The sequence below is a fragment of the Propithecus coquereli genome, unplaced genomic scaffold (assembly GCF_000956105.1).
Source record: "Propithecus coquereli isolate 6110/MARCELLA unplaced genomic scaffold, Pcoq_1.0 Scaffold19, whole genome shotgun sequence".
Taxonomy (NCBI): domain Eukaryota; kingdom Metazoa; phylum Chordata; class Mammalia; order Primates; family Indriidae; genus Propithecus; species Propithecus coquereli.
This window is the reverse complement of record NW_012143856.1, coordinates 1,380,416-1,388,752: the sequence shown is the minus strand read 5'-3', so window position 1 is coordinate 1,388,752 and position 8,337 is coordinate 1,380,416. Positions and strand designations below refer to the sequence as shown.

The 8,337-nt window shown below is 43.5% G+C and overlaps 1 pseudogene; it reads left to right on the top strand.

Annotated features, from left to right (window-relative positions):
- Nucleotides 1–6,151, top strand: part of LOC105809094 — a 29,201-nt pseudogene extending 23,050 nt beyond the window's left edge.
- The last annotated feature ends 2,186 nt before the right edge of the window (nt 6,152–8,337 follow it).

Here is an 8,337-nt window from a genome sequence, read left to right as displayed (position 1 = left end):
AAAATTATATTTTCAACATTCTATCCAATTGGTTGTAGTCACTCATTAGGTCACTCAGAGCTGTGACTTAATTGAGAAATTAAGACCTGAAGGAAATTGTTTATTGTCAATTTGTGCCACTGTCTACAGAAACTGAGATCAGTTTTGACTATGACAGATTGGTTGTGCACCAGCTCTAATCTGTGCACGTAATAGGTGCTCAAGAAGCTGGCTGGTTCAGAAAGAAGTAAGGCTCTGAGGAGGGCTGACATTTTTTGAGCATTTGATCTATGCCAGGTGCTAGGCTAAGGGCTTCAAGTGGGCTCTTATTTGATCCTCAGGCCAATTGTGTGAGGAAGGAGCAGGTCATCTGTTCTGAAGTTTGGAGTTTGGCAAGGTTTGGATCCTCATTTACTGTTACTCTGTTGGCTTACACAGTCCAGATGATTGCTTTTGTTGTTCACTTACACTCTACTTCTTATCCTGGTCTTGACCTTGAAATGGAAGCCAATGTGATTGCCTTGAAAGAATAGTTCTTGAAGAGATAAAAAGAATTTGTAAAAGCACTCTTTCTCATTTGGATGCCATTACAGGAATGTTTTTTCTTATCATTGGAAGCATATTCAGGAAGGGCAGGACATAGTTAGATCACGTTGTAACCATGCTGTTAGGTCCAGAGGCGACAGACAGGCACACAAAGCCTCATGTGTAGCAAAAGGCTGTTTATTTTTGAGCATCTGGATGAAGATGGGTGGAGGTGATAAAATGTCCACCCCAAGGGAGGGGAAAGCCTTGGGTTTTATAGAGGATTTTTCCGGGGCGTAACACCTGCAGAGATGGGGAGGGGCAGTAGCTTTGTCCTTATCAGCGGGGATAGGAATGCCAGTGTGGCTGCAGCTGCCTGTGGTCCTGCAGCTGTTTGTGGTTGAAGTTCGATTTATAACCTTGAACTCTCCAGACTCCTGTGGCTTTTGTTTCACAGGCTTTATGATCACTATCTAAGGATTATGTCCTGTATGAACTTTTTGGGTTCCCACCTGGAGCAAACCTAACACACGTGACAGAGGAAGGAGAAGGAAAGTAGGCCAGTCCTATGCTATCAAGGGAGACTAATCATGGAATAAATGAACGAACAACCAGAACTATAGCTTCCGGTTCACACAGTGCTCTGTAATGGAGAGAATAGGAGCTTTGGGAGTAGAACACGTTTGCGGTAGCGTCCTGCTGCCATCCTGGACACGTTACGTAAGTTCTCTCAGCCTCCATTTCCTGAGGAAAGAAGGAGCAGAAAAGAAGAAATTTGGTTGCCAATGAAATGTCATCCTATAAGAAAAGGAGGTTACAATAACATGATGTGTTACATCAAAGCGTTATTGAGAATGCAGGTCGTTAAAGACACGACCCTTCACTCTAGCACTGCTGACGACGGAGGGGTGTAGTGGGGGCAATTTGGCCATTGCTCACTCCCTCGTGCACCCCTTCTCCCTGGAATTTGGTCACTATAAGGAACCAGGACCCTTTGGAGGGAAGACGATTCCCTGCCTTGGGCAGAGAAAACCACAGGACTGATGTGGAGCAAAAGAAGAATGATTTCGAGGACTTTAGGAGCTGTGCCGAAAGGACATAGGAGTTGACTGAGAGAGGCTCCCGCCTGCCTTTGGCAGTAGGAACATCACCCAGAAAATGACAATTGTAGTTCATTGAAGTAGTTGAAGTTGTTAAAAGTTTATAATAATATTTAAAAGAGAGAAGTTAAAGTAAAAGGAAGTTATAGCAGAAGAGCGAATGTACTGCTGAGTGTTTAATTTTGCGTTGACTGCAGTACATAGGAGAGCAATATACGTGTGGGCTTTTTATTTCTGCTTTTGGGTTATGTCTACTTGCAAACATCAGGGACGAATGCTCACTCGTCCTGTGTGAGGAGAGAAGGAGAGGAACATGGGGGGGTTTGGCTCTGGCACTGCCAGGGGTGGGCGCTGAGTGTCGGTGGGGGTGGGTTTGGGCTTCCTGGACGGAAGTGGTGGCATCGGCTGGCGCCCTGAAGGCTCGGCTATGCCGTGGTTGTGTGCTCTGGTAGCACCACCTCTCCTTTTGCTCTTCAGGCCAGGGTGTGGTGGCCGCTTCCTGCTGCTGGATAAACTTGTCTCCCCCTTCTTGTTCCTCTAGCATTTTTGTAACCAAGTCTCTGTGTTAAATTCCTTATGTCTGAAACACGCCAGCTGGGTTGGTTTTCCCAATTGGACATGAGTGACACAGCGTGCCTCTTCTTTTGGCCTATATTATACAATCCTGGGAAGGTATTTGAAATAGTAGTACTGTACTACATTTTCATGTAACCTCAGGATGGCATAGCAAATAAAGCAATAATTAGGAAATAATTGGTTTGATATTTTAGAATAGTTTTAAGGATTTTATAATCATTGTGTGTGTTTTAAAGTGTTCAAAATTTGCTAAAACTAAACTTTAAATTATAACTTAAATCATTATAGTAATTTAAGTTTATGATCATTGCTTGAATGTATAAGAATATTTGATTTTCAAAGTTTTAAAAATCAAACTTATATTATTGTTTATATTACATTATATACATAAATGTTTGTATTTATTTTATATTTCTATTAAAGATTATATTTTATAAAACGTTTAATAAATTGAGCATTAAACAAAATACAGATAACAATGAGTGTTCTTTTCTATGGTGAGCCTCTTAAACATAAAGAATGTAATCACCTTTGTGTGTATGTATGTATTGGAGATATTTGTGAGTATTAAATAAATTATGATCTGAAAAGCAGGACATAAACTTTCTCTTTAAATAAATACTCAACTTCTGTTGTCTTTTTCTTTCTGGATGGATCAGAGCTGTTTGGCCCATCTTGGGTGTGGCCACCCTCTCCAGGGCTGAGGGGCATCGTCCCCCTCCTCTCCACGGAGCGCAGCCTTGACTCCTGTGTTTGATGAAGAACTAGCGTCACTTGCCCTTGAGGACGGTCACATTGGTGCCAGGTGCTGACTGATGGGCTCATGTGAAGGGTGATGAGAGTCTTCCCAACAGGTACTGTGGGGGAAGAGAAGACACTAAGGCTTTGGCCAGGTGGATTATAGGGCCGGTGGCAGAAGCCAAGAGAGGCAGGAAGGCCAGCAGAAGGCAGGCACCCTTGTGCTGGGAGAGTGACCCTCGAATCGGGGCCTTGGCCTGGAGGCAGCGCTGAGCGGGTGGAGAGGGGAACTGCTTTCCAGGAGCCGTGATGATTGTGGCCCTGGCTGGGCACGGTCCAGGGTGTACATTGTGGGGCTTTCACATTCTTCTGCTAGTTACTCTGGAGCCCACAAGACTGTGGCTGCTGACGGAGAAGTCCTGGTGCTGGCTGCATCAGTTACCAGTGCCTGATGACATATTGACTATTTGGCAAGTTCATCCTTACTGTTATTTTCAAACAAAACTTTGCCTTTTCCATGACAACTCCACAGAAGCTGAGAAGAAAAAACACTTTAAATAAAGCAAGTAAAACAGAAATGGGGGTGGTTTATTTCAGAGAAAAGCAAGCATAGTAAGCATCACCTAGGCAGCTTGGTGAAGAATGAGGAACGTACAATGCAGCTGGATGGCCTTCCTTCCCCAATCAGTCAGAAGGATGGTACACAAAAAGTGAGGAGGGAGGATTTTCTTTGTCTATTAGGATGAATAAAGATTTAAGTGGAATTTGACTAAATTTTCAGGGCAGGGAGAGGATCTCTAATAGTAGAAGACTGTAGGAAGCTCAGTCATCGTGACTGGATTGCTTAACATTAGTCTAATATTTAAACTGTCCAGTTGAGATAACTGAGTCCCTTTTAGTACTGAGTCTATGATTACTTTCTTTCTTGCTGGAGAACAGAGATGCATGAATTAAAGTAATTAAAATACTGTTAAATTTTAGAGAATAAAATGCAAGAGTAAACCTTTGCTGTATTAAGGATAGAAATTTGTATGCTACTAATAATTATATCCCATGCTGGAGTGGTGGGGAGTGAACCCAAATATTACATTTGTAAAGGATGGTACAGCACTGTACCATCTATTCATGTGTCAAGCATTTATTGGGAGCCTGCAATGTACCTGTGCCAGGCATTAGGAAATAATGTGGTGAGCAAAACAGACGAGGGGCTTGCCCTTACAGAGATCACAGCTTAGTGGGAGAGGGAGACCTTAATCAAATAATCATACATATAACTGCGTAATTGCACATTGTGATAAATCCTTGAGGGAAAGGTTCTGAGAGAGGTAAACTAGTCTGGGTTGGGAAGCTTACTGAGGAACAGACTTTTAAGCTGAGATCTGAAGCAGGAGTGAGAGACAAAGCAAGGGGCTAGGGAGGGGAGAGTGTTCTGGGTGGAGGGAACAGCCTGCAAGGAGCCCTGTGGTGGGAAAGTGCCTGTCTGGAATGCTCGAGGAGCTCATAGAAGGCCAGTGTGGCAGGAGCAGGAAGCGGAAGATGAGGTGGGCAAGTGAGAAGGAATTGGATACTGCTATGATTGGAATGTTTATATATCCACTGCCCCCAACAACCCGTCCAAATTCATATGGTGAAACCTAATCCCCAATACAATAGTGTTAAGAGGAGCTCTCATGAATGGAATTAGTGCCCTCATAAAAGTGTCGCCAAAGGAGCTTGCTTGCCCCTACTGCCAAGTGAGGTTAGTATGAGGAAGCAGGCCCTCGGGCCCTCATGAGACACCACATCCTTGATTTTGGACTTCCCAGCCTCCAGAGCTGTGTGCAATAAGTTTCTGTTGTAGTTACTGAGTCTAAGATGTTTTGTTATAGCTACCTAAATGGACTAAGACAGACGCAAAGTCCCAAAGACCCTATTAGGATTAGGCCTTTGTTCTAAGAGCGATGTGAGGCCACTCAAATGTTTAAGTAGAGGCATGATGTGACCAGACTATCTTGAAGGGCTCACTCTGGCTATCCTGCTGTCCATACGGGAATGGGCAGAGTGGATGCTGGAAGCTCAGTAAGGAGGGTCTGATCGCAACACTGGGCACTCAGTCAGCGTGGGCCTCTCCCTCTCCCATGCTGTCCACCAGCGTGCAGGACATCAGGTTACACAATATTTGTAAAAATGACCTTTCCCAGCAATTCTGTGCACTGGACCCATGGTAGGGCTTTGAGGGGTTTCTAAGGTTTCAAAAGCACGGCAGGAGTGCTAAATATTGTTATTATTATTACTGACTCAAGGGGGATAAGGCCTCCTAAATCACAACTACCATATCCTGCTACACTCCACATGCTTTTTGGCAGTATCCTCTTTGTTCTCTCCAACCTTAACTCCCCTTTCCTGAGAACATGATCCTACAGAGCCTGAGGGACTATGGCTTTGAGCCATATCTTGAGCAATCTTGATACTTAATACTTCATGAAATTCACTTGCATTTTCCTCTTACTGACCTGCAGAACTTCTACTTACATCATTTGGGGATTAATTATGAATTTTGGGGAGATGTCCAGATAAACTGATACGCTGTCTTTCAAACATTAATAGTGAGAAGTGAAGTTATTTTTCTCTGGTGGGATTATTAGTGGAGCTATTTTTTTGTAGTGTTAATTTTTTAGCACAAATAATATGGCACCAACATTCTGGAAATTAAAACTAGTTTTAAGGGATCTGAGTAAGATTTAGGACTACATCTTAGATTCAGCAATCAAAACAGTTTATTTTGGGATGAATTATATAAAAAGTACTTTGTTCTTCTCTAATTAGAGGGAGAGTCTTATCCTATCAAATGATATCAAATGTGCTCTCTCTGCCATCTTGGGACTTGTGGAGGCCTGCAAGGACAGGACTTCTAAAATGGCAAATGTCTCTGGAAGGCTGTGGTCCAAGTGGAATTTTTTTCTGGCTGTAAGTGGAATCTCTGGAACCAGAGGGAGCGCACAGCTCTTCTTGAAATTGAAGGTGTTTATGCCCAAGATGAAACTGAATTCTATTTAGGCAAGAGATGTATTTGTGTGTGCAAAGAACAATGTAGTGACTTCTGGCAGCAAAGCAAACAAAACCAGAGTAATCCAGGGAAAGGTAACCAGTGCCCATGAAAAGAGTAGTGTGGTTCATGCCAAATTCCAAAGCAGGCTTCCTGCTAAGGCTTTGGGCACAGAATCCATGTGATGCCATACCCCTCAAGGATTTAAATTCATTGAAAAATAAATAAATAAAGTTGTAGGTTTGTTCATTTGGAAAAAAAAATCAAATTCCTGTGTGTTGGAAGGGTCAAATAGTGGAACATGGAGCTTTGAGGTGACGGCAGCACCTTAGGGTCCCTCCTTCTGACCTGGCCTGGGCAGCACGTAGGCAGCCTATCTGGAAGGTCCTTCCACTTGCTGCCTGCTCCACTTCTGCAGAGCGTCGGTGATGGGCTGCTCTGCCCTCCCCAAGGGATCTTTCACGGGGGCTCAAGGGTGCCCTTTCTAAGGTGATGTTCCTGGCACAGGTAAGAGCCATCTTGGGAAGAAAACTAATCAGATGAAAAAGTTGAGCATCCTGGAGTCAGGACAGTGAGAATAGGTCTTGAATTTTATGAAGAATCATTGAAAGAACTGGGATTATTTAATCCATGGCAAAGAAGGCTAAAGGTAGGCTTGATCTGTTCTAGGCCTAGGAAGGATTAGGATGGAATGAGTTGTAGGGGAGAGGGCTGGGCAGTAGGATTGGACTAAGATATATCAGCATCCTCAGCAGGAATATAGGCTCCAGTAACATCTGTTGTGCACCTCAGCAAGAACCAAGGACCAACTCTCAGCCTTTGGAGGCAGATTTTCAGGAGTGATAGGGCAGGTGTTTTGAGGACATCCTGAAAACACACCATAGGTACCTCTGTAATCAAGTGGAGAATGGTGGAGTTTGGGGAAGCTGGATGACTCTGGTACATGAGGAACCCTGGGGCGGGGGCTTAACTCCCATCCTTGGGAAGGTCCCCACCTGCATACTCAACGTTGGAGAATTCTCAGATGGCAGCCTGCTTACAAGTGGCTCCTCCATTGTGCCCTGTTAGGAGGGAGAGATGCATTGATCAAGACTGAGTAGAAGTGTTGTTGAAAACTTGTGCATTGGCTAAAAATAAACTATTGGACTTACATTCTTCTTGGAAATCCTTCTTTATTTCCCTAGTGAACTTTCCCTCCTATTCCTTAATAGGAATACTTAATATTCATTATCCATCAACCTCCCAACCTAACTCCTCCACCTTCACTTTGAGCAACCACTTTTTCCTTCTACATTTCAGAAAAAACAAAAACCTCTTCCTGCCACCGAATTTACAAACTCTCTAGCCCCATCCCTTTTTCCTCTTTCATTGTGATGGAAGGAGTGTCCCTCCTCATTTCCAGGCGAATCCCTGCACCTGCACTCTGGATCTGCTCCCCTCTGGCTTTCCTAGTCTTCTCCCTTTCCATTATCTCTTTTTCTCTTTCTGCTGTCCTTTATTTTGGTTTCATCATTTTAAGCACATGTAAGTGTTGCCCATCTTCAACCAACCAATAAACCAGCCAGTCACCTCTTATGTGGGGAAACAGGTATTCTCATTCTCTGCTAGTGGGGTGTGAATTGGTGCAACCTTTTGGAAAGCAATTTATCAACACCTAACAAAATTTAAATGTCCATGACCTTTGACCCAGCAATTCCACTTCTACAAATGCATCCCAGAGGTGCATTTGCACACACAGAGTCTCCAAGAATGTTCACTAGCATTGTAACATACAGCACAAAGACTGGAAAAGACCCACCAGTATGGGGTTGGATTGCCATGTGGCTGTTAAATGGAATGTGATTGAGTTAGATATTATCTGTGTGTATTAGTCAGTGTTCTTCAAAGAAACACAACCAATAGGAGATTATCTGTATCTCTATCTATCTAAGTTATATACCTCCACCAGGGAGGTCGTTGGAGAATCATCAACAGAGGGGGTGTCATTTCTCCTAGGTGTGTCAAGAGAATCCCAATTTAAAAAGTTCACTGAACCTGGTGATTTCTAATGTCCTGGGAGTCTAACTTTTTATGTCATTAATATAACATCCTCGATAAAGGTTTAAAGATTAATTTAGAAAAGAGGAAGAGAATGTGCTGTATTATTGAGGAGACCCAGGTTATATTGTCCCCCGAATGACCCCTCTGCTTAAAATATTTTAGTGACTCCCCATTTCTCTATGGATAAAATCAAAGTCCCCTAACAGGAGTCCTCTTTCATCTGCCCCTTGCTTCCCTCACTCTCCCTTATCTGCAGCTGCTTCCTCCTCTTGCCTTCTCTGTTCCAGGTTTATCCCAAATACGTCATAGCATCTCTCACCTGTGGGCCTTGACACTGGCTGCTTCCCTGCTGGG